Source organism: Chiloscyllium punctatum, chromosome 48 (assembly GCF_047496795.1).
Source record: "Chiloscyllium punctatum isolate Juve2018m chromosome 48, sChiPun1.3, whole genome shotgun sequence".
Lineage (NCBI taxonomy): Eukaryota > Metazoa > Chordata > Chondrichthyes > Orectolobiformes > Hemiscylliidae > Chiloscyllium > Chiloscyllium punctatum.
Window position 1 is genome coordinate 33,713,839 of NC_092786.1, and position 27,934 is coordinate 33,741,772.

Sequence of the window (27,934 nt, forward strand, 5' to 3'; positions counted from 1 at the left end):
AGTGCCAGGGCACTAATGACACTCCATATGGATTTCCTGTAGAGACTAATGACCATGGACATCTGATTAAAACAAGCTATAAATCACTGCACAATGTTTATATTCGCCACATTATCTCAGATATTTTGTTGGCACTACTGAAAGATGAGAAGCCACTGAGCATCCTTTCCATTGGAATAAAAAGAAAGAAGAAACAAATTGCTCAAAAAGAGAAACATAAGCTTGATTGCACATTTGTGGACATGTGTGTCTGAACATATGGGCATAGGGAGTCAGAAATCCTCCCACTGGGAGGATACAGGAACAATGTCAAAGTGTTCGAACTTTGTCATTTTGCAGGTTTATGTCAGTCATGCATGAGCTTACAGTAAGTATCAATGTTGCCTATAGGTGCATAGAGGTAGGGATATATGACAGAATTATTCCCTGCATCTCTACAATTCTAAGTAAATATATTCCTCAAGTATTTTATTGTTATGTGAACAAAGTGACCAAAATATTAACCTGAAAATTATTTGAGATAAATATAGTTTGGTTGCTTGATGAACAAACAAAAAGCAAATCGAAATTCTGTGTTTTATTTTCAATAATCTGCCATCTAGCTCTGCTTGATCCCATGGAACTACCCTTCTGGGTATGGTAACACAACACTGACCAGCACTGGCATATTAATGTAAGATATTCTGGAAGATATCCAGTTCTGGTAATGACATATAATTATGCACGTTGCTCAAGAATTGATTCCAGACTAAAAGTATGTCAGGGAAAAGCACCAGAGTCTCTGTCTCTTTCCCAGAAGCAACAGCTGTTTTTTTAATAATGTGCCTGTTTTGTTTTCTTTACAGTCGGTCACTAAAAGGGAGCTATACATCACAAAGCTAATTTCAGGCTGATTGCAACATTGTTTAAAGGCCTACATCTGGGCAAGGCAGCCTGACTGGATTTATTTTGTTTGTTCAGGCTCTCTCTTTTAATGCCAATTAGATATAGACCATTAAAGCTGCAAGTTGCCATACCTGTCTCAATGAACTGTACAGGTACAACCTCACATCAGTCATGACCTCTCAGCTGTTACAGTTCACTAGGAGTTGGTGATGGATTTGTATTTATGGTTGGCCATTACGTCCAGCTTAGGGTGCAGTTGAGTAAACAAAACACACTATCTTCATCAGGATAACAAAGAGGCGGCAATGTCAATATTCCAGGCACAATGGGAACAGGATTGATTTGAACAAAAGAACTGCAACCTTTCAAAGCAGCTTTGTATTGACATCTGTATAACTATGAATACGAGAATCTACAATTGACATTTTATTGTGTTTTATTTCCATTAAAGGTAAAGGAGGTACAAATTGAAAAATTCATTAATATGACAGTACTATACCTGATCCAGGTCACAGATTAATAACAATTCTATGGAATCTGGAAGCCTTGCATTTAAATAATACCTTTCACTTCCGCTGGATCTCTCAAAGATTCAAGGTCAGAGAAATATTTCAGAAGTTAGTTACTGGTAAATTGTAGGAAACCAATGAAAGACAATGTCTGAACAGTAAATTCCTACAAGTAGCAATGATGTCCAGATGCTGATTAAAGGATAAACATTGGCCAGGACATCAGGCGTTAACACCCTACACTTTTACATCTAACTGAAAAACAGACGGTTTAACATCTCATGTAAATACAACATCTCTAACAGTGCATCTTCCCTCCCTACTTTGTTGGAATGACAGCCTCAATCTTGGTGCTTGAGTCTCTGGGGTGGGACGTGATTGCATAAGCCTCTTTTGCTTACAAGAATGCCGTCGTACTTTGTGAGGTTAAACTGAGTTACTAGAATATCCTGAGACAATTTACGACTGCTGGTTCAACATTTTGCTGGATTCCGAATCAGAAGTAAGATGTGTGCTCTAAAGTTTGCATAATGAGCTGATCAAAATAACAGCCGAAATGGCCTAAGGAGGAATGGTTGTCCCAAACCAAAGAGGAATATGACCCATGAATTTTACCCATCTTTCAATGCTATTCCTCAGTCATTTCCTTTCTGCAAATTGTTCACCGTAGTTTATTTGGAAGCAACTTCACGGCGGAATCAAAGAATTATAGCTTCAAGCTCACTCCAGGAACTTGAGAATAAAAATTAAGGCCACACTATTGGAGCTATTGTCTTTGGGATAAAAAGTTAAACCGTGACTTTGTCTCCCCTCTAAAGTGCATGTCACAATCCAACAACACTACTTCAAAGTACAGAAGGGAAATAGTGTCCTGGTAAATACTTTTCTTTCAATCAACAATATAAAAACAGATAATCTAGTCATTAATTATTTGTGAAAACCTGCTGAGTGAAAATTCTCCCCCACATTTCCCATATTACAACAGTAGACACTGGGTCTAAAATGCTTTGGGACATCTAATGGCTATAAAAGGTGCTATGTAAATGCAAGTTTCTTTTTGCTCGCATTATTAAATAGAAGGAACAATGGATTATTTATAGACTTCACTTACATTCTATCAATAGTAGCAAGAAATATTGTTGTAAAGATGTGCAGCTTAGGTGAATTGGCCATGCTAAATTATCCATAGTGCCCAGGGAAGCATAGGTTGGGTGGATTAGCCATGGGAAATGCAAGGATACAGGGCTAGGGTGGGATGTTGGGGTCTGAAGAGGATGCTCTTCGGAGGGTTGGTTGAACTTGGTCAGCCAAATGGTCTGCTTCCACACAGGCATTCTATGATTCTGTGAATGCATTGACATTATCCACAGACCTGATAAGGGGAAAATAGATACTTGGTGTCAGCCGTGGCCTTGTAACTGAAGTTTATATCTTGATTTGAGAGCAACATTTTAGGTGACAGATCAAATGTAACAAGTGTCCAGCATTGTCTCAGTTCAGAGTAAATTTTGTGCTGGGAATCCAAGTGAGGCTATGAGCCCAAATTCTCAAGTGGATGGAAAGATACCATGGCACTATTTTGAAGAAAAGAGCTGGTGGGTGATGATCAATATTTATATCTCAACCTGCATTAAAATAAATCATCTGGCTGTAATCGTATTGCTGTCTGTGGGATATTGTTAGACATTTTTTTCATGACTAATTTCTTACATTATGACAGTAACTAGATCGTAAAAAAGATTTCATTAGCGGAAATGAAGAAGGGGAGGAGAGACGACCCTGGTAATTATAGACCAGTGCGCCTTACTTCAGTTGTGAGTAAACTGTTGCAAAGGATTTTAAGAGATAGGATTTATAATCCTCTAGATTAAGGATAGTCAACATGGTTTTGAGAAAGGTAGGTCATGCCTTTGAGTTCTTTGAGAAGGTGACCAAACAGGTGGGTGAGGGTAAAGGGTTGATGTGGTATATATGGATTTCAGTAAGGCACATGATAAGGTTCCCCATGGTAGGCTATTATTGAAAATGTGGAGGCAAGGGATTGAGGGTGACTTAACGGTTTGGATCAGAAATTGGATAGCTGAAAGAAGACAGAGGGTGGTGGTTGATAGTAAGTGTTTATCCTCGAGTTCAGTTACGAGTGGTATACCGCAAGGATCTGTTTTGGGTCCACTGCTGTTTGTCATTTTTGTAAGCAACCTGGATGAGGGCGTAGAAGGATGGGTTAATAAATTTGGAAATGACACTGAGGTCAATAGAGTTGTAGACAGTGCGGAAGGATGTTGCAGGTTACAGAGGGACATAGATAAGTTCCAGAGCCTAGCCGAGAGATGGCAAATGGAGTTTAATGCAGAAAAGTGTACGTTGATTCACTTTGGAATGAATAACAGGAATACAGAGTACTGGGTATTGGTAAGATTCTTGGTAGTATAGATGAGTAGAAAGATCTCTGTGTACATGTGCATAGATCCCTGAAAGTTGCCACCCAGGTTGATAGGATTGTTAAGAAAGCATACAGTGTGTTAACATTTATTAGTAGAGGGATTGAGTTTCGGAGCCATGAAGTCATGTTGCAGCTTTGGTGTGGCCACATTTGGAGTATTGCGTACAGTTCAGGTCACCGCATGATAAGAAGGATGTGGAAGCATCGGAAAGGGTGCAGAGGAGATTTTCCAGGATGTTGCCTGGTATGGAGGGAAGGTCTTATGAGGAAAGATTGAGGGACTTGAGCCTGCTTTCCTTAGAGAGAAGAAGGTTGAGAGGAGTCTTAATAGAGACATACAAGGGTGGACAGTGAGAGCCTTTTTCCTTGGATGGTGATGGCTAGCATGAGGGACATAGCTTTAAATTGAGGGGTGATAGATATAGGACAGATGTCAGAGGTAGTTTCTTTACTCAGAGATTAGTAAGGGCATGGAACACCTGTCTGCAGTAGGAGTAGACTCATCAACTTTAGGGGCATTTAAATGGCCATTGGATAAACACATGGATGATAATGGAATAGTATAGGTAAGATGGACTTCAGATTGGTTTTACAGGTCAGCACAACATTGGTGGCCGTAGGGCCTGCACTGTGCTCGAATGTTCTATATTCTTTGTTCTAGTTATGCAATGTGTGGGGACACCCTGAGGTGATATGTAAATCTAATTCATGCTGCTTTTGTTGGCTGGCCACCTGGTTTATGATGACAAATAATGCCAATAGTGTGAGTTCAATTCTTGTACCAGCTGAGGATACCATGAAGGACTCTCCTTCTCAACCTCTCGCCTTCACCTGAGGCATGGTGACCCTCAGGTTAAACCACCAGTCAGTCTTCTCTCTCTCATGGTCCTCTAGTCCTACGATGATTTCACTTCTTTTTAAGCAATGGGGAAGTAACCCAGAAGCCTAGGCCAATGTCCTGCTGATGTGGGTTCAAATTCAACATGGGAGCTAACGGAACTTAAATATAATTAATTAATATGCTTAATTATTTCAAAAAATTCTGGAGCTGTATTTTAGTATCAATGATGGTGCCAGGAAACCATAATTATTTGCCACAAAAACCCATCTGGTTCAGCAATATCCCCTGAGGAGGAAAATCTACTGTCCTTGCATGTGACTGCAGACCCACAAATAGTGGTTAACTCTTAACTGTCCTCTGAGATGGTGCAGCAAGCCATCCCGTTGTACCAAATGTGACAGAAATAAACCATCAGGGATCACCCTGTATCAACTTAGTCATCTGTAATGACAGAGCAAATTTCGCACAGTGGGCCCTGCGAAGTCCTCTTTACGAATATCAGGGAGGGAGGCCTGTGTCAAACTTAGGAGGGGCTGTGGCCACATGTAGTGCCTCAGCATTGACTCTGGCTGCCATGGAGTCTAATGGTATCAGATCAAACATGGGCAAAGAAACATTCTACTGATTAGTACTCAACAGACTGCCCCTAGCCGATGAATCAGTACTCCATCTTAATAAAACACTTGGAGGAACCACTGTGAGTACAGAAGCACTGAATCTTGTCTGGGTGGGAACTTCAATGGCCATCACCAAGTGGAGTCCAATAGCTACAATTACTGACTGAGCTGACTGAATACTGAAAGACCACGTTGCTGCACTGGGCCTGAGGAATTTGTTGAAGAACCAACAAGGAGAGACCTACTGGATCTAAACCAATCTGCCTGAGCCTCCTTTCTATATGTATACAGTGATTTCCACTGCACAATCCTTGTGACAAAGTTCCATAATCACATACTGTCCATTGGGTTGTGTGGTCCTACCACTACTACATGTGATAAGTTCACAATAGATCGAACCAAACTGGGTAATGAGGTAGTATGGGCCATCACAGCACCAGAATTGTATTCATCACCGTCTCTAACTTCATGATCAGCATATGGCCACTGTACCATTACTCAAGACCAGGACCACTCCTGGCTCAATGAAGAATGAAAAAGAGGAAACCAGGACAATCACCAGGCATATGAGAGCTGTCAAACTGGTGAAGCTACAATGCAGGACCACTTTCATGTCAAAGCAGCGTGTGATGAACAGCACTAAGCGACCATCTCACAGCCAAGGGATCACATCAAATCTTTGCAGTCCTGCCACATTAATTGTGAATGCTGGTGGACAGTTAAACAACTAACAAGAGCAACTAACAAGGCTGAAGCATTTACAACCACCTTTACACAAAGGTACTCAGTGAATGATCCATCTCAGGGTCTTTTGAGATTCATCACGTCACATACCAAAGTTCAGCCAATTCGATTCACTTCAAATGATATCAAGAAAAGGCTAAATGAGCTTGAGAGTATAATAATTACCAGCCCTGATAGTCGTACTGAATACTTGTGCTCTAGAACTAGCTGTGCTCCTGGGTCCAGATATTCCATGACAATTATTACACTGGCATCTACCCAAAAATGTTCAGATTTGCCTGGCTATGTTCTGTATACAAAAATCTGTGACACTCCTATTATGACCAATTACTACTCCATTAATTTGCTGTTGATCACTAGCAAAGTGTAGGAAAGTCACCCTGATAGTGCAGTTAACTATCATTTACTTCGCAATAACCTGCTCATTGACGCTCAGGTTCGGTTCTGCTAGGGCCACTCAGTTCCTGACCAAACATGGAGAAAACAGCTGAATTCCACAGATGATATGAGAGTGACTGCCCTTGCTATCAATGTCACATTTAACTGAGTATGACAACAAGGGATGCTGGCTAAATTGAAGACTATGGTAATTGGGGACAATCATACTTCAGAAAAAAGAATAAGGCTATGGTTGCTAGACTTTAATCATCTCAATCCCTGGATATCACTGCAGGAGCTCCTGCAGATGTATGAGGCACAATTGACTTCAGCTCCTTCATTAATGACCTTCCAACCATCATGAGTCAGAAATGGGGATATTCACTGATGATTGCACAATTTTCAACAACATTTGAACTCCTCAGATAAGGAAGCAGTCCCTTTCCAAATGCAGCAAGATCTGGATAATATTCTAATTTTAGCTGATAAGTCGGAACTTAATTTCTCGCAACAGATGAGTACCAGGCAATGGTAATTTCCAGCAAGACCAAATCTAACCATTGTCACGTGGCAGTTAATAACATTATCATTGCGACTCCACTGACCATAAACTGAACTGAGCCAGGTGTGTTAGTATGGTAACTGCAAAAGCCATTCAGTGGTTGGGAATCCTAAGCAAGAAAGTCACCTCTTGTCTCCCCGAATCCTGATACCATCTTCAAAGATGTAAGTCAGGACTGTGATGAAATACTCTGCACTTGCCTGGATGAGTTCAACCCCAACAAAACTAACAAAGCTTAATGCCATCTTGGACAAAGCAGGTTGCTTGATCAACACCCCAACTATTAACCTAAGTTTTCCTTCTCTCTACCACTGATGAACAGTCTGTACTGTTAAATATGTACCAGACAGCAAGAATCTGGAATTAATGGTGACCATGTCAGCCCTGTCAATTGTGATTAAAATCCATCTGGTTTGTTAATGTTCCTTAGAGAAGGAAATCGTGTTTCCTGATCTATGTGACTCCAGCCATCGAGCAATGTGGTTGACTCTTAACGACCCCCTAGACAATTAGGGTGAGTAATAATTACTAGCCTAGGCAGTGATCCCCACATCCTGTGAATATGTTTTTAAAAACCCAAATGCAAACTGCACTGACCTCAGCATCATAGTCCCTTTTAAAAACGCCACCTAAACCCACAAACTCCACCATCTGGAGGGATAACGGCAGTGGACTTATGGGAACACCACCTGCAAGTTCCCTCCAAGCCACACACCATCCTGACTTGGAACAATACCGTCATTCCTTCACTGATGCTGGCTCAAAATCCCGAAACTCTCCTCCTACTTCCGATATGGGTTTATCTGGGGTAAGTGACAGCTTAATGGTATTATCATGGGACTGTCAATCCAGAGATCCAGGTAATGTTCTGAGGACCTGAGCTCACTAAGAAAAACCTGGAATTAAGAGTATAATGATGATCATGAGTCCATTGTTGTAAAAAAAACCATCTGCTTCACTAATGTCCTTTAGGGAAGGAAGCTGCCATCCTTACCTAGTCTGGTCTACATGTGACTTAGGACCCACAGCAATGTGGTTGAATCTTAGATACCTGCTGGGCAATTAGAGTTGGGCAATAAATGTTGGCCTAGTCAGTAACACCCACATCCCATGAACGAATAATTAAAAAAAGCATCTGGAGCACATAGACCAAAGATTTCATTGCTGACTGCTCCCATTTCAAGGTTAATTGGGACGAGCAGCTAAAGCTTTGTTAGCAATATCCACATCCCATGAAAGAACTTTTATAAATTACTCTCTTTGGGGATTCTGCAGCATATGGTAACTGCAGACTAGTCTATGACCCTCAGTGGGTGACCACAACTACACACTTAGGAGAAAGTAAGGACTGCAGATGCTGGAGACCAGAGCTGAAAAATGTGTTGCTGGAAAAGCGCAGCAGGTCAGGCAGCATCAAAGGAGCAGGAGAATCAATGTTTCGTACACAAGCCCTTCTTCAGGAATCCTGAAGATGAGCTTATGTCCGAAATGTTGATTCTCCTGCTCCCTTGATGCTGCCTGACCTACTGCGCTTTTCCAGCAACACATTTTTTTCAGCACAACTACACATTTACCAACATCAATTTCAAGGCTTTTGAGGCAATCCATGATAATTCTAATTACACGACATCCAAAAGGCTAATAATTGCATTATTTGAACACCATGCACTATTCACATCAGCAATTTATATCCTTTGCCAAATATTGCAACCTGCACTAAGAAAGATATAAAAGAAAATTTAAAAATGCCTGGAATGAGAAAGGAGCAGAAGTTTTTAATCCTTTGACCAGTAACATGACACTTTAGATTTTATCACCCATTTTCCACTCTTGTCCCTTCTGTATAATCTTCATTTAATTCAATAGTGTGAGTTTTGGTCTTAGCTTTGCAGATACTGAGCTGAAACTTTACCTTGACCATCAGTGTGTGCTTAAATCTAGAGACTAGACGATCGATGATGAAATAACTGCACAGAGGCCGGTATCGCGTCATGTGCACTGTGCATGGGCTCTTACTAGCTAGCTCAAAGTGAGGAAACTCTCTGAAACCTCTCTTTATATCTGTCTGCCAGGGCTCCCTGATTGGCCCAATCAAGGATCTCATACTCAACAAGATCCACTTGGCCAACCTCATTCCAATCAGTACAGATGAAGATCAGTCCTTGGGACTTGTCAGCATTCTTAAAGCAAATGTCGGCAGTGAACACAATTTCCCCAAGAAAATTTACAAAATTAGGCAATCAGTTACCTTGCTGGTTCTGGCTTCCAAGTAAGTCACAGGAGAGCTGATAATTTTTAAAGAGAGATGTTAATCAACCTAAAGGGAAAAACAAAAAAGAATTTGGAAATGAATGTACTGCTCATACTGGTGCTCCATTTTGAGGTATACAAGTCAGACCAGTATGTGTCATTTACCAGTTTTACTAGGGTTTTCTTTCAGGGAATTCATTTGTTTGGTAGCTGCTGAGGGTTACATGAAGAATCTTGAGTATAGCAAGCCCAAAGATTATTTTAGAAGATTCTGGTTAATATTCTCCAACAGCTGTGAAGCCCCTAACGAAAGATTTCCAAAATGTTAGCAGCAGGACCACATACTACACCGATTAGACACAGGCTGTCGTACTAATGAACAGGTATTTGTTCACACTATGTTACCCTTGTGATTTGGAATTATCACTTACCAACTCTGCTGTATCTAACAGTGACAAATCCACATGTGATTTGCACCAGATCAGAGATATTTATCCTTGAATGGAAGTATATGAACGTTCATTGTGTCTGACGTTGAACTTTATAAGGCCACAAAATTTTATTTGGAGAGGTCAAGGTTACCAATTGCTCGGATTTCAATACTATCGGATTCTTCAATAAAGCTATAGTTCCCAGCAAACGTTATTTAATTGACTTATTTCTATAATATATATTCTTTTGTCTTGTGGTTTTATGCCAAGATCGAAGAATTTGGCTCAAGACGGACTGGTCAAGAAGATGAGGTCTTCAGTCTTGGCTTTCTCTCGAACTCTGTTTTTTTTTTTGCAGATTAGTACCAAACACAACTGTACATAGTAATCTAAAATAATCCAAGCTCTAATCTTACTGTTACATTATTAAGAGATTATCTCCTGAACTGTATTGACCTTCCATTTTATACCAAACAAAGCCTCCCCATGCTGTGCCATTTGTGCCAAACTGTGAAATCATTGTAAGGTGTCTCCAGGCTCCTAAAGCCCTTACACATCTGTACAAACTGGGAAATTGTATTTTAATTCCTCGTGGCTATGGTGACTAGATAATCTGTGCATAATTCCACTATGTTGGGCTCTTCTGTTGAATCCCGAACTTGCACAGAGGCAGATACTAGGGATGGGGTGTTGAGGTCAGCACCTGCTCAACTGAGCAGCTCTTCCCAGTTTTCCATCCAGACCAGGAAAGCCTCAGAAAGGAATACATTAACAATGTGATACTCCTCCACTTAAACTGGTGCAGGGAAAAAAATAATTAAAGAGCGATTATAGGGCCACTGTAGTTTTAAATAGCTATTTGATTTATTTTTCAATTTTTAAAAATGGATGCAGGAGCTATTAACAAACAGCTATTACAAATGGGGCAATTACTTTAATAAGAGGCAAGGGAAGCAAAAGGCAGTCATTGTACAACCTATATTGACTGTCTGTGACATGGTACCCAAGTGATCTCAGAACAATATTAATCTGGGAGTGTGACACTGGAACACTCTTTCAAGTCACAAAAATAAAGATGGACAGTGAAGAATTATTTGCCATATTGCAATAATGTGGCTGTATAAGCTCACTTTGCATCTTAAAGCATAGGAAGATTCACATGTACTTTTTAAAGGCTTTAATCTCAGCTTTAATATTTGCACAATCTTTGATAAAATAATACAAATAATCCATGTAGTGGGACAGATTGATCATCCCTTGTGTTCTTCTAAACATCACTATGATTATTTTAAAATAGTATTGAATTAGATAACACAATATTAGCAATAGATGGGTAAGTAGTCAATTTTCACAATTTAGGGTTTATTTCACTGTATGTTTAAATTGGATAAGCATAGATGTTTTACCGACATAGAAAATATAGTGGGAATTTTAACCAACCAAAAAAATGGGAGTTTGTATTTGGTGAGAGGTTAAAGTGTTGAAAAATCTTCATTTCAACCCTCAACCCATATCCATGGCTGGCAGCCTGATATTTACCACTGTTAGAATCTTATGTGTACTGTTTAGACTGATTCTAATCTAAAAAAAAACATGAGTTAACAGAGTCTTACATGGATTCATGTAGTTATTGAGCTAAAATAAAATGTAACTCCGCAAGCACAACTTCACCTGACAAATGTACATGTGTATGTGTACATGTGTGTGTGTGTCTGGGGTGAGATGTTGTGAGTGTCTGTGAGAGAGGGTGTATGTGTGTGTGTGAGTGTAAAGGGGTCTAAGACTGTGAGAGGGTGCATTTGTGAGTGTGGGAGTGTGTGTGTCTGTAGGAGTGTATGTGAGTGTCTGTGTACGTGTATGTGTATAAGAGTGTCTGTGTGTGTGTGTCTCTGTGTATGTGTGTCTCTGTATGTAGGAGTGCCTGTATGTGTAGTGGTGGTCACCTGTAGTGTGACATCAACCCAAGGTCTCGGTTGAGGCCCTCTCTATGAGCTTAGCTATCAGCATCTGCCCGGCCACTTTTTGCTGCTGCTTATCCCGAAGTCTGCCTTGGAGGATGGTCACCCGAAGGTCCAAGTTCAAGTGTCCTGGACCGCTGAAGTGTTCTCCAACTGGGAGGGAACACTCCTGTCTGTTGATTGTTGTGCGGTGCCCATTCATCCGTTGCCATAGTCTCTGCTCAGTTTCACCAATGTACCATGCCTCAGGACACCCTTGCCTACAGTGTATGAGATAAACAATGTTGGCCGAGTCATATGAGTACCTGCCATGTAACATGGTGGGAGGTGTCCCCACACATAATGGTGGTATCCATGTCCACACTCTGACACATCTGGCAGCACGAACTGTGGCAGGGTTGTATGGAGTTGTCCTTAAAGCCAGACAGTTTGCTATGAACAATGACCTGTTTGAGATTTGGTGGTGATTTAAAGGCAAGGATGTCCTGAGACATGGTGCATTGGTGAAACCAAGCAGAAGCTATGGCAATGGATGAATGGGCACCGCACAACAATCAACAGACAGGAGTGTTCCCTCCCAGTTGGAGAACACTTCAGCGGTCCAGGACACTTGAACTTGGACCTTCGGGTGACCATCCTCCAAGGCAGACTTCGGGACAAACAGCAGTGAAAAATGACCAAGCAGAGACTGACAGCTAATTTCGGTACCCATGGGGAGGGGCTCAACCGGGACCTTGGGTTCATGTCACATTACAGGTTACATAATATATATATATATATACACACACAAACACAGATGCAGACATACACATGTAAATTTGTCGGGTGAAATTGTACTTGCAGAGTTACATTTTACTTTGCTCATAAACTGCATGAAGCCATGTAAGACTCTGTTAACTCATTTTTTAGATTAGAATCAGTCAAAACAGTATGGCATAGACAACAGCACACAGGGGCTAACACCTTCAACACATTATCTGGGCTGACACTAATTGTTAAAGTTAACCTGTGAATGTATCTTTTAAAAAAAATGTTTTGCGATTTACAGATGAAAGAAGTGAAACTAACATGGTCATTCTAACAAATGAGAGACTTAACAAACAATCAAGGTATTTTTCAATGTGTAATTTCAGTTACATCACTCTGTAAACTTTTGCTATAAATTCTGTGTCTTACAATTGTGTATTCCACAACCACCTGATGAAGGAACAGTGCTCCGAAAGCTAATAGGATTCCAATTAAACCTGTTGGACTATAACTTGGTGTTGTGTGACTTTTAATTTTAGAAACTCAGGTATCAGAAGGTAAATATCAAGAAGCTCGAGGCTGCTGTATTTCAGGTTGTCACTCAATATATTTTGCTTTATAGAACATAGAAAAGTACAGCACAGAACAGGCCCTTTCGCCCACGATGTTGTGCTGAGACTTAATCCTAATGTAAAATATCGTAACTTAACCTACGTACCCCTCAACTCACTGCTATCCATGTGCATGTCCAGCAGTTGCTTAAATGTCCCCAATGACTCTGCTTCTACCACCTCAGCTGGCAACGCATTCCATGAATTCACAACTCTCTGTGTAAAGAACCTACCTCTGATGACTCCTTTATACCTTCCTCCTAATATCTTCAAACTATGACTTCTCGTACCAGTCAATCCTGCCTTGGGGAAAAGTCTCTGGCTATTGACTCTATCTATTCCTCTCATTATTTTGTACACCTCGATCAGGTCTCCTCTCTTCCTCTTTCTCTCCAGAGAGAAAAGTTTGAGATTATTCATAAGGCAAGCCCTCTAGTCCAGGCAGCATCCTGGTAAACCTTTGTTGCACCCTCTCCAAAGCCTCTGTATCTTTCCTATAATAGGACAACCAGAACTGGATACAATATTCCAAGTGTGGTCTCACCAGGGACTTGTAGAGCTGCAGCAAAACCTCGTGGCTCTTCAACTCAATATCCCTGTTAATGAAAGTCAAAACACCATATACTTTCTGAACAAACCTATCCACTTAAGTGGCAACTTTGAGGGATCTATGTACTTGCACACTCAAATCCCTCTGTTCCTCCACAAAGTCAAGAATCCTGTCTTTAATACTATATTCAGCATTCGAGTTCGACCTTCCAAAATGCATCACTTCGCATTTATCCAGGTTGAACTCCATCTGCCATTTCTCCACTCAGCTCTGCATCCTGTCAATGTTGCGCTGCAGCCTGCAGTAGCCCACAATACTATCGACGACACCTCCAAACTTTATGTCATCTGCAAATTTACTAACCCACCTCTCAACCTCCTTATGCAAGGCATTTATAAAAACTACAAAGAGCAGATGCCCAAGAACAGAGCCCTATGGGACCCCATGCAACACTGTCCTCCAGGCAGAATACTTTCCATCTACAACCACTCTCTGCCTTCTGTCAGCCAGCCAATTCTGAATCCAGATAGCCAAATCTCCCTGTATCCCATACTTCCTGATTTTATGAATGAACCTACTATGGGAAACCCTATCAAATGCCTTGCTGAAATCCATATACACCACATCCACTGCTCGACTATCGTCAACCTGTCTTGTCATCTCCTCAAAGAGCTCAATAAGATTTGTGAGGCATGACCTGCCCCTCACAAAGCCATGCTAACTGCCTTTAATCACACTATGCTTTGCCAAATAGTCATAAATCCTATCCCTCAGAATTCTTTCCACAACTTTGCTGACCACAGACGTGAGACTGACTGGTCTGTAATCACCAGGGATTTCCCTATTATCCTTCTTGAAAAGTGGAACAACATTCGCCTCCCTCCAATCCTCCGGTACGACTCCCGAGAGTGAGGAGGCAAAGATCCTCGCCAGCGGCTTAGCAACCTCCTTTCTCGCTTCCTGGAGCAGTCTAGGATAAATCTGGTCTGGCCCTGGGGACTCATCAATCTTAATGTTTTCCAAACTTTCTAGCACATCATCTTCATCAATTTTGATCCGGACAAGACTGTATCCCAGATACTCTAAGTCTTCATTTACAACAGGTTCCCTTTCCTTGGTGAAAACTGAAACAAAAAACTCATTTAGTGCTTCCTCTATCTGCTCAGACTCCACACATAAGTTCCCTCTGTTATCCCTGATTGGCCCTACCTTTTCCCTGATCATTCTCTTATTCCTCACGTATGAGTAAAACGCCTTTGGGTTCTCCCTAATCCTTCTTGCCAAGCCTTTCTCATGCCCCCTCCTGGCTCTCCTCAGTCCATTTCTGAGCTCCTTTCTAGCAAACCTGTAATCCTCTAAAGCTGGGCTAGATCCTTGCTTCCTCAGCCTTACGTAAGCTGCCTTCTTCCTTTTGACGAGAAGCTCCTCTGTTCTCATCATCCAAGGTTCCTTGACTTGACCCTTTCTTACATGTCTCAGAGGAACAAATTTGTGCATCACTCGCAACAGCTGCTCCTTAAATAATCTCCACATGTCTGCTGTGCCCTTTCTGTGGAACAATTGCTCCCAGTCTGTACTTCCCAACTCTTCTCTGATAGTGTCATAATTTCCTTTTCCCCAATTAAGTAACTTCCCTCGGTATCTGCACCTTTCACTCTCCAAGGCTATGCTATATGTGAGGCAGTTGTGATCACTTTCACCAAAATGCTCTCCCACTGCAAGATCTGGCACCTGTCCTGGCTCGTTGCCGAGCATCAAATCCAAAATGGCCTCTCCCCTCGTCGGTCTGTCTATGTACTGAGTAAAGAAACCCTCCTGAACACACTTGACAAAAACGGCCCCATCCAAACCATCTGCACTTAGGAGGTTCCAGTTGATATTGGGAAAGTTGAAATCACCCATAACAACAACTCTGTTACTTCTGCATTTTTCCAGAATCTGTTCGCCTATGAGATCTTCAATCTCTCTACTGCTATTAGGTGGTCTGTAGTAAACCCCCACTGTGGTGGCTGTTCCCTTGCTGTTTCTAACGTCCACTCATACTGACTCAGTAGACAAACCTTACTCAACAATCTTCATTTCTGTAGCTGTGATGCACTCTCTGATTAGCAATGCTACACCCCCTCCTCTTTTTCCACCCTCCCTGTTCTTTTTAAACGTTCTAAACCCTGGAACATCAAGCAACCATCCCTGCCCCTGTGAAACCCACGTCTCCATTATGGCCACAACATCGTAGCCCCAAGTAGATCGTAGATCCATGCTCTCAGTTTGTCACTCTTATTCCGGACACTCCTTGTATTAAAGCAGACACACTTTAATCGATCCCTTTGATTCATCACGTGAGAAACCTTCCTGATAGATTCAATATATCCTATCACTGTCCCTGTCTGCAACTGGCCCCCTCTCAGACATGTGGCTCCGATTCCCACCCCCTGCCAAACTAGTTTAAACTCTCCTGAATCACACGAGCAAATCTCCCACTCAGGACATTTGTACCCCTCTAGTTCAGGTGCAACCCCTCCTTCATGTACAAGTCCCATCTTCCCCAGAAGGCTTCCCAATGGTCGAGGTATCTGAAGCCCTCCCTCCTGCACCAGCCTCGCAGCCACGTGTTAAGCTGCATTCGCTGACTGTTCCTCATCTCACTATCTCCTGGCACCGGTAGCAAGCCTGAGATCACTACTCTACTCGTCCTGCTCTTCAGCTTCCAACCTAACTCTCTGTAGTCACTTTTCAGATCCTCAATCCCTTTCCTGGCTATTTCACTGCTGCCAATATGTACCATGATTTCTGGCTGCTCACCCTCCCCCTTCAGAACCCTGGCACCAGGGAGGCAACATACCTTCCGGGAGTCCCGTTCCTGATCACAAAATCTCCTGTCAACCTGTTAAACTATTGAGTCCCCTATCACTAGCGCTTTTCTATTTTCCCATCTTCCCTTCTGAGACACAATGCCAGGCTCAGTGCCAGAGACCTAACAACTATGGCTTTCCCCTGGTAGGCTGTCCCCACCAGCAGTATCCAACACGGTATACTTATTGCTGAGGGGAGCAGCCACAGGGGATCCCTGCTCTGACCGTCGGTTCCCTTTCCTCCTCCTGACAGTAACCCAGCTGTCCTTATCCTTTGTCTGAGGAGTGACCACCTCCCTGTACATCCCCTCAATTTCCTCCTCAGCCTCCCGGATGATCCATAGTTCATCCAGCTCCAGCTCCAGTTCCTTAACTCGGTTTTCGAGAAGCTGGAGTTGGATGCACTTCCCGCAGATGTAGTTGACAGAGACATGTGAAGTGTCTCTCACCTGCCACATTCTGCAGGAGGAACATGCAACTGCCCTGACATCCATATCCTGCTACTCTGAAAGCCCGCACAGAACTAAACAAAGGAAGAGAATTTAAATAAGAGAAACCTGAAAATTTACCTAGTTTACAAACTCTTAGTAAGGTTAGTAAGGTTATCTTATGTTCCTGGCAATAAAGGAATTTTCCATTAATAGAACACAGTTTTACACATGCCCAGAGTGCAAGAGCTGCCCCAGAGTTCGGAACTAACCACCTGCCAGACATCACATGATCTGTAGCTTCCTATATCAGAACAGGGAAATAGAAGTATTCAAATTTAACCAAAGGTCAACCACTGCAATGCATCAGTGAAGCAGTGTAAGCTACAAGAATAATAAACGATACAAATCAGTCCACATAGGATTAACATATTTCCACTTGTGTGATTATTGTCAGGGGTCTCCATGAATAACCTTTTTTTAAAAGCATCACAATATAATGATTGTGAGGGAGAGTGAGCCTAATTTGATGATGCAGTTCACATCTTAAGTCAAAACTAAAACCTGTTTTATTTATGCTCCATTTCATTGAGTACTGTTTATGGCACAGTTGGTCTTTAAAGTTAGTTCTCACCTCTTGCCAAATAAGTACTGAGATCATTTTTTAAAATCTTAGTCAGTCTGACAGTGTCTGTGGAAAGAGAAGCAGAGTTCACATTCTGAGTCCAGTATGACTATTCTTCAGAATTGAGTTTAAGAGCAATATTCATCTTGAAACGTTAACTCTGGTTTTCTCTCCATAAATATTGCTGGAGTTTCTCCAGCATTTTCTGTGTTTGTTTCATGTTTCCAGCATCTGTAATATTTTTCTTTTATTTGAATGTTTTCTATCTTCTTGGATACTCTTCTCCTTTGGCCTGCAACCAGATGTATAACAGTTGACTATTGACCAAGGAGCATTCTACAAGTGCTGCAGTCACATGGCAGGCCCCGAAGCACGGAGGGAACATAATTCGATATCTTCCTGCCTGACCCAAATTAGGTTCTGAGTGGGAAGGGCCAAGCTCCACCTGCTGCCAAAATCAAGCCCTTAAGTAGTCAACGAATAACTGCCAGGGCCTCATCCTTCCTGGACCATATGAGAAAGTAGTGTGCTACCCAACTAGTGTGGCCAGACAGTCATTTTGGAGGAGAGGAGCAGTGGTACTATGGGGGCTCTTGATCTTTGCATGATATAGAGTCATAGAATCATAGAGAAGTACAGAATGGAAACAGACCCTTTGGCCCAACTCGTCCAAGCCAACCAGTTATCCCAACCCAATCTCATCCCACTTGCCAGCACTTGGCCCATATCCCTCTGAACCCTTCTAGCCCAAGACCAACAGCAACTTCAAACAGCTGCCAAACAGCTTCCAAATGAAGACGACACAGCCCTCAGGATGGGCAGGATGCATTCTCAATGCTATTTCCTCTAGATGACAGATGTTGTATCACCACAGATGGAGGATGCACTGAGACACTGGAACAATGCCAACTAATTGAGCTGGACCTATGAAACTGAAGGGATAGATGAAGACTCAGGATTAGAGTGGTGCTGAAAAAGCATAGCAGATCAGGCGGCATCCGAGGAGCAGGAAAATCGACGTTCCGGGCAAAAGTCCTTCATCGGGATAGATGAAGATCCTAGCCTATTGCTGTAAAGATGACAGTTACATTAAATTGTCAGATATCAGGAAGGATTTGGCAGAAGGGAGGGGTGGTGAATGCTAAGAGCCAGCCCCTTCTGCCCTTGCTTTTCATCCCTCTGCGCCTGTCCCACTGTAAGTCACACCCTGCAGTATCCCAGCAATAGTTTGACATCTTCTGTGGGTGGTCCTCCATCCTAGATGTTCGGGGGCTGCTGTACTGACAGCAGCCATTTCCTCCACTGTGACACTGCTGAGTTCTAGAACTGCTGGCCTCTGATTGGTCAGCAACTCTTGGTGGCCAGGATTTCCCTGTCTGGGACCAAAAGCCAGTAGAAAACTCACGGGCAATCAATCAGCTACTTGGTTACTGGAGGCTTTCCCAACTTTGTGGGCTGGGTTTTTTTGTCTTTTGCAAACTATTCCATTTTGAGATTTAGTCTGAAAATGGGAAAATACCAGCCTTAATTTCTGAACTCCTGAGCATCGCTACAGATACAAATCATGACAAACAAGACAGAGATTCGCATTGATTGCACTCATTTGTCTGGCCAGGTTACACACAGCCGACAACACGGTCACAAAAACAAAATGATTCCCTCCTGAGACTAAAGCAGGTTAATACTATCTATTTGAGATCATCTGACATATAATACTCCCCACTTTATTACGATTGATCCCTATCCAAATATACTTTCTGTGACTCAGAGCTACGTTGTTCAGCCTTTTAATGGACTCTTTCTCCCTTACTGCTGAGGACCATATGTAAGAATTTGGATGAGTTTGCAGGGATTTCCTGATGAAAATAACAGCATGGGAGCATAAAGACTGTCACTAGACACAGGCAAGAAATAGGGGAAAAATAAATGGAAACAATTTCAATCACAGTACTGTCCAAAAATTAACAACATATCTAAAGATCAACTAAAAAAATTGTTAAAGCAACGTAAAATAGCTTCAAAGATTTAGAAGCTTAACTTTGAACATAGAAACACATTAGTTAACAGGCATTCATAATTAATAAGGATGTATTTCCTGCCAGGTTCAACTGTTTGCAGCATAGTCTCAGTGAGTTGGAAGCAGCGCCTTTCCCTGCTTTAAACTCACACCCACCTTCTCACTGACAAGACCAGAGGGAAATGTACTGATTGATTTTAGTATTCGTCAAAAGAAGCTCACAGTTTTGTGGAAATATGTGCAAGATCTCTGATAGGTACAATAAAGATTTGATTGCAAGCTAACTCATTTCACTAAAAGTCTCCAGCATAATGTCAAAAAACAAATTTGAAACTAATGGGGTGTTACAACCAATTCACCTCTACCTCTTGAATAAAGGGTCTTTGTCTATGTCCTGAATTGTTTGGTGTGTAATAGTCAGTCTGATTTTCAAACAGAATTATCCATATGACAATTAATTGCACATAACTTCTAAAGAGAATAAAAGGTGCTAATCTATTTAGAAAATTATGATTTTTTTTGTTAATAATTTCCATTAAAGCACATAAAATCCTTTTCTCATTTCCCCTCATTCTGAGTAACAAGTGCATCAAAAGCAGAATCCGCACATTTGGAATTTATTTCATTTTTAAAAAATCTGGATCATTAGCTTGCAAACACAATGTTCTACCTGTGTGCAGGAGATGGTGAACCTCAGTTTAAGTTTAGAGGTTGTTTATGTTAACTTATTTTCAGTTTTTGCCACTTATAAAGCAAACCTTTTGAAATATACTGAACATAATTCAGCACAATCAGAGTTTTAAGATTCAGGATTCATTGCTAGATGATAAGGATTTGAGTGTTAATTTTGAAATTAAAGCCACAGTCATTCAACAATCAATTGAATTAAGAACCAGAGATTTCACAAAGATATAATTACAGCTTATTTGGCAGACACAACTATTGTAATTGTAATGTAGCATTCTAACAATCATTTTGGAATCAAGCTCAAGAATCCCATCTTCACTCAGACAGAGGTAATAATCTTTTTGGTACTTGGTAACAAACGATTTGAGAAGGAGAACACAACCAAATAAAACATTGAGTAAATTGTGAAAAAATTTCCACTTCTTAAAGATCATCAGCAAGGCCATGTTGTGCTGTGAATATCTCCTCCTTGGAGCCAATACTGTGTTTCAGTTCCTCTCCAGGTCTTGTGGACCATGAAATGTGTGTGAATAATGTAGCCAAATAGTTTGATCAAAAACCTGTAAATCTTTTCTGTGGCAGGTGGTAACAGTGCAAATGTTCTTTGATCATCCGTACATATTTGAGTGGTACCCTTCAAACTATGGCCTCTGGTGAGAGACTAGCAATATACTTCAGAAGGAAGAAAAATTGCTGTGGGACCAGATATAAGCAAAAGCTTTATCTACTTAATTTACAATGTAGCATGGGAAGAGAAAAATGAAGGAAGAGACATGAACATATCTTGAGTATGGAGTAGAATCATGCAAAGTATGCTGGGACAACAGTCCACTTAAGGCAATACCCGACTTTCATAAATAAAATGGTCTGACCTGATGTCAGCACAGATGCAATATCTTTCCTGGCAAATCCAACTGTCTACACTAGATTAGATTACTTACAGTGTGGAAACAGGCCCTTCGGCCCAACAAGTCCACACCGCCCCGCCGAAGCGTAACCCACCCATACCCCTACATCTACATTTACCCCTTACCTAACACTATGGGCAATTTAGCATGGCCAATTCACCTGACCTGCACATCTTTGGACTGTGGGAGGAAACCGGAGCACCCGGAGGAAACCCACGCAGACACGGGGAGAACGTGCAAACTCCACACAGTCAGTCGCCTGAGGCGGGAATTGAACCCGGGTCTCTGGCGCTGCGAGGCAGCAGTGCTAACCACTGTGCCACCGTGCCGCTCACTATGAACACTGAAATAATTCATCTAGATTTGGGTTAGGCCAAAAGCCACATGACACCATGTTGTTGTCCAACAGGTTTATTTAAAATCACAAGTGTTTGGAGTGTTTGTCAGATGAGTTGCAGAAACTTGATGCCTGTGTCGATATGCACGATATTCTTCAAGATCCTGTCCACTTTGACCTGGCAATTTGTGGTGTTGATGACAGCCATGATGTGGAGGTGCCGGTGTTGGACTGGAGTGGACAAAGTCAAAAATGCCAAGACATTATGTTGTAGTCCAATGGGTTTATTTGAGATCACAAGCGTTCGGAGTGCTTTATCAGGTGACAAAGGGGCAGTGCTCTGAACGCTTGTGATTTCAAACAAACCTGTTGGACTATAACCTGGTGTCATGTGGCTTTTGACCTTGTCCCCCTCAATCCAACACAGACACCTCCACATCATAGATTTGGGTTAGCTGAAGATTAGAACAGATAGAAAGTGGAGGAAGAGCAATCCTGGGTCCTCCAACAAGAATTGAAAGTATTGAAATGTTTGTGATTGGTAGATTATTAGTTTTGTGAGATAATGACTTTAAAATTTAAAGCACAGTATTTCAGATATTGGAGAACTTCAGATCAAAAATATATGAGGTTGCACTAGCAGCTTTTAACTCAGTGTCATTATATACATTAGATTATTTAGACAAGCAATTGTGGACTGCTTTATTCTTGGAACAGAATTGGCTCTGTAGAAAAATAGAAAATGTAAGAAAGGTTACCTTTGAATATTTGATACTTTTAGTTTGCTTTGTTTGGTTTGAATAAATCATGTTATGTAATGTAAGTGTAATAACTCAGGAAGCCTGGCTAGTAAGGAACATCTTTTGTTGTTGAAAACCAAATTGGAGTCATGATTTGGAGATGCCGGTGTTGGACTGGGGTGTACAAAGTTAAAAATCACACAACACCAGGTTATGGTCCAACAGGTTTAATTGGAAGCACACTAGCTTTCGGAGCGACGCTCCTTCATCAGGTGATAGTGGAGGGCTCGATTGTAACACAGAATATATAGCGAAAATTTGCAGTGTGATGTAACTGAAATTATACATTGTCTGTTTAGCCTTTCGTCTGTTAGAATACAGTGATTTCTAACTACAGTGATCGCTGTATTCTAACAGATGAAAGGCTTAACAGACAATCAATTTTTCAATGTATAATTTCAGTTACATCACACAGTAAATTTTCGCTATAAACTCTGTGTTACAATCGAGCCCTCCACTATCACCTGATGAAGGAGCGTCGCTCCGAAAGCTAGGGTGCTTCCAATTAAACCTGTTGGACTATAACCTGGTGTTGTGTGATTTTTAACCAAAATGGAGCAACTGCTTGTGGCATATATCAGCTAGTCCCAGCCTGGGACAAACAACTCTAGACCTGCATTCACCTTTTCCCAGAAATGTATTAACACACAACCAAAACCATCATGATTTTTTTAAACTAGTAACTACCACCAATAAAATCACTCATGTATCCAGTTGAGCATTTACAAACAATGCCCATTATGGGTTGGATCTGCTTTTTAAAATTTACTTATTTTTCTGTTCAGAGACACACCTCAGCAAGTGCCTCCTGGTCCAGGAGTAGGGACACAACCACTACACCACAAGAGGACAAGTGAGAGTGGCTCATGTGAGGGGATCTAACAGGGCAGGCCATTTCTGGTTACAATGGGAACTCATACTCAACAAGCTCCATGAGGAGATGAATAAATGATTCTGTGTGTGCCTTGTTGGTTTATCACAGTAAGAATTGTACTTTTTCCATTTGCAAGATTGTTAATTATTATCCAGATATTTCTGGGGAGCCCAGCTTTCTTCAAATTCCATCTTCAATGATAATGTTATAGTGATAAAGTATCAGAGTCATAGAAATGTACAGAATGGAAGTAGACCCTTTGGTCTAACACTTCCATGTCAACCAAATTTCCTAAATTAATCAATCCCACTTGCTAGCATTTGGCCCATATCCCTCTAAACCCTTCCAATCTTCAACACAACTGAAATTTGTGCATCGTGTTAACCAGGCAGTCACACAATACAAAGCCCATGACAAAATTTGGTCTCAATAAAGGTGACACCAATGGTTGATTTTTCAAGTGATGGTGAGGCCTTGTCATAAAGCAGAAACTAACGTTGCTTTAGTCAGTGACAGGATCTAGGATGGTATATAATTCACGGTGTCAATTTGGACACTGCCCCAAGACTTGCCTGCCATATCAGAGGCAAGGTAAGTCAGTAGCTGAAGCAGAGCTGCTGGAAGCTAATGTTATGGTTGCAAGACAACAGTACAGGATTGTCATTGGTAGGATGCCCTCAAAATGGGAAAAGTGTGATCGAGGGAAGCCAGGCAAAGCAGACAGGTCTCCTTGATTGGAGTCGGTATTGAACACTGGCAGACCTCTGGTAGGGTGATAGTTGCTAGAGAATGCCCAAAAAGGAGGGCAGGGGTTACCCATTGAAACGTCACATGGATTTATCTGGCTGTCTTCCCAGGTGATGGTGGGCCCAAGCCAGGTAAGGTGCCCAAGACCACAGTAAGTAATCCTGAAGAGACCTAATGGGCTGAGCTGCCAACCTTGCCACAGCCTGCTACGTGGGATGGCAGCAGGAAGGTTTCAGGCTGCCTTCTTGATGTACTCATACTTCCACTGATGTACGGTGAGCCTGACATCAGTGGTGGGCAAGTGGTTGGACGGAATCCTGAGGGACAGGATTTACATGTATTTGGAGAGGCAAGGACTCATTAGGGGTAGTGGGCATGGCTTTGTGCGTGGGGAATCATATCTCACAAACTTGATTGATTTTTTTTGAAGAAGTAATGAAGAAGACAAAGCAGTGGACATGATCTATATGGACTTCAGTAAGGCATTCAACAAGGTTCCTCATGGTAGACTAGTTAGCAAGGTTAGATCACATGGAGTGCATGAAGAACTAGCAAAGTAGAAGACAGAGGGTCGTGGTGGAGAGTTACCTTTCAGACTGTAGGCCTGTAACCAGCAGTGTGCCACAAAGATTGGTGCTGGGTCCACTGTTTTTCATCATTTGGATGTGAACATAGGAGATAAAACCAGTAAGTTTGCAAATGACACCAAAATTGGAGGTGTAATGGATGGTGAAGAAAGTTACCTCAGAGTACAACGGGTTCTTGATCAGATATGTCAATAGGTCGAGGAGTGGCAGATGGAGTTTAATTTAGATAAATGTAAGGTGCTGCATTTTGGAAAAACAAATCAGGGCAAGACTTATGCACTTAATGGTAAGGTCCTGGGAGTATTGCTGAACAAAGACACCTTGGATTGCAGCTTCATAGTTTTTTTGAAAGTGAGTCACAGGTAAATAGGATAGTGAAGAAGTTTTTTGGCATGCTTTCCTTTACTGGACAGACCATCGGCGGGGTGGAGTGGGGGGAGAAGGGGGGAGGGTAGGAGTTAGGACATCAAGTTGCGACTGTACAGGACACTTTTGGTTAGGCCACTTTTGGAATATTTTGTGCAATTCTGGTCTCCTTTCTATCGGAAGGATACTGTGAAACTTGAAAGAATTCAGAAAAGATTGTCAGATGTTGACAGGGTTGGAGAATTTGAGCTATAGGGAGAGACTGAATAGGCTGGGGCTGTTTTCTCTGTAGCATCAGAAGCTGAGGTGTGACCTTAGAGAGGTTTGTATAATCAAAAGGGTTATGGATAGAGTAAATAGACAAGATCATTTCCCTGGAGTGGGAGAGTCCATAACCACAGGGCATAGATTTAGGGTGAGAGAGGAAAGATTTAAAAGGGACCTAAGGGGCAACTTTTTCACCCGGAGGCTGGTGCGTGCATGGAATGAGCTGCCGAGGAAGTGCTGGAAGCTGGTGCAATTGCAGCTTTTAAAAGCCATCTGGTTGGGTATATGAATAGGAAGGATTTAGATGGAAATGGGTCAAGTGCTGGCAATTGGGACGAGATTAGGTTAGGATATCTGGTCAGCATGGATGAGTTGGACTGAAGGGTCTATTTCGACACTATACATCTCTATGACTCTATGACTCAACCATATCCATAACTGTTGTCACGGTAAACATAGGAACTTTCTATTGGGGACCTTGAATTTGGAGTTACACCCATATGAAAAGAAAATCAGTATCCATGGTTATACACGGAGCTCTGCTTATTCTTTTTGAACTGAATGATTGTTGATTGTACATACTCTAAACAGGAAATGCTGTTAAATTGACCAATTAGGACACTTCAGAAGGTTGGTTTTATGTAATTCCAGATTGAATAAGCATGCTGCTTGTGGCTTTTCCCTAATTTTGTGTAATTAGACTGTAACTTAAACTTTCCAAGTTCATTTTGTGTGTTTCTGGCTGCCTTTCTAGACCCAAGCATATCCAGTTTCAGCTTTGCTCTTTTTTTAAAGATTCTTTTTATTTAAGCCTCTTGCACTCCATTCAATTCTCATGACTCTTGTCACTCCTGCACTCTTTGACATTCTTCCCTACCAATTCCTTATCCCTTCAGTATTCCTCAACCTTCATGCTCTGTTACTTCCATCCCACACTCCTTCCATCTAACCAGCCAGCTCATTGAGGTAGTTGATACTAGCCCATGGAAAAGCTTGCCTTAATTTTCACATCCTAAACTGTCATCAATCTGGGCACCCAAAGCTTTGGCTTGGGGGTGAATCAATTTGTTGTGGAAATTGCTGGCCGTGTTAGCATTAATTGCCCATCCTTATTTGCCCTTGAGGAGGTGATGGTAAGCTGCCTTCTTGAATTGTCACCTTGGCAACTTTGTCATTATCTAGTTACAATTGTTGGTACATTCAGTTTTTTTTTCCTCTCAGTCACTTTCTGCCACTTTCTGACGATCATTTCAATACTACTAATTCCCTCTCTTACTTTGTATGAACTCGTTTATATTCCACACCATTCTACATTTGATGCCTTGTTTCTATTGTTTTATTTAAAACCCTCTTTACTTCCTTAGTTATGCAATTTTTAAGAACATGCCCCAGCATTGGCCCAACAGAGACCCCATTTTGGGTGCCAATGGCCCATGAACAAGGAACCATTTTCCCATATCTATCATCGATCTGGCCCTCTAACTATGTACCCTATGCCAATTAGCATGTAGCTCAGGTAATAATTTAGTTTCAATTTTGAGCCTAGATCCTTATAACGTCCCTGACGAACTTGATTCCTACTTCTACCTATGTCATGGCTACCAAGGTGGATCATGACGATTGTATCCTCCTATCTCACTGCAACTTCCTTTCCAGCACTGAGCAGGTGTCCTGCCATTTGCAATGGCTAGCAACACAGTCATTTGGACTCTTATTCGTTGCTGGAGAGAATGGTGTTAATCCCCTTCACTATACTCTTTTTACTATATTTCTTGTTGCTCCCTCTACCCTGAATAGCTTTATATTAGATCCCCTACAGTGTGGAAACAGGCTTTTTGGCCCAACAAGTCCACACCAACCCTCTGAAGAGTAACCCACCCAGACCCATTTCGCTCTGACTAATGCACCAATCCACCTGACCTGCACATCTTTGGACTGTGGGGGGAAACCAGAGCACCGGAGAAAACCCACGCTGACACGGGGAGAACATGCAAACTCCACGCAGACAGTCACCCAAGGCTGGAATTGAACCTGGGTCACTGGCGCTATGAGGCTGCAGTGCTAATCACTGAGCTACCGTTATGCCCCTTGAACCACAGTGGTAAAAAACAAGAACTGCAGGATGCTGGAAACCAGATTCTAGATTAGAGTGGTGCTGGAAAAACACAGCAGTTCAGGCAGCATCCGAGGAGCAGGACCACAGTGCCAATGTCAGTTTGCTCATCAACCTTGCAGCCTGGCTTTCACCCAAACAGTTTAGATGATTTCAAACCTATTGGACAATTGCAGAAAGTGACACTTCTGCTCTTTTGTCCTCTAGGTCCCCTTATCTGTCTCACTCACAGTCACACACTCTTGTTGTTGACCACTGACCAATTAGAAAACTCTATTCCAAGTAATGTGACTGGCTTCTGGCACAAGGAATCCAAGGAACGTACCCACTTCCAGTTACATCTTCATGCTCTGTTAGCATATGGCAGCCGTGATTCCTTTGGATCACAATGGTATCCAGGAGCTCCCACATGCTGCACAGCATCCAAACTCCAATTCTTAATGAATTTTAATTAGTTTTATAATTATGTTCCTCTTTAGCTTTTCTTACCTTTACCACTATTTTGTATACTATGGTAAAACTTAAGAATAAAGAAAACCTTAAAGTCACCAACCAGCGAGCTCTTATCTCGGTCATAGAGTAAGATCCAATTTCAATCAGCTCCAATGAATCTAGTTCTGTCTGTGTTCTCACCTTGCCTGCCCATCTTGGTGCTGACGATTGGATGTCTTGTTTTCTGCACGTTTCCCACTCCTCCTGATGGAGCTGACCTCCAGTCCTGGGGTTGTCACTTCACCTGCTTGTCTCCACTTTCCTTATGTATCTGGCTCAATGGAAGAAAAAGGTCTATTGTCAAATTA

At 41.8% G+C, this 27,934-nt stretch overlaps 1 long non-coding RNA gene across 1 annotated transcript in view; it reads right to left on the reverse strand.

Moving 5' to 3' along the window:
- Positions 1 to 27,934, reverse strand: part of LOC140468876 (uncharacterized) — a 415,386-nt gene that overhangs the window by 40,324 nt on the left and 347,128 nt on the right. Inside the window, exons 6-7 of the long non-coding RNA XR_011955865.1 lie at positions 27,768 to 27,897; positions 9,228 to 9,296 (exon numbers count right to left, since the gene is read on the reverse strand). This is a non-coding gene — a long non-coding RNA (uncharacterized lncRNA). The remainder of the gene's footprint in view (positions 1 to 9,227; positions 9,297 to 27,767; positions 27,898 to 27,934) is intronic.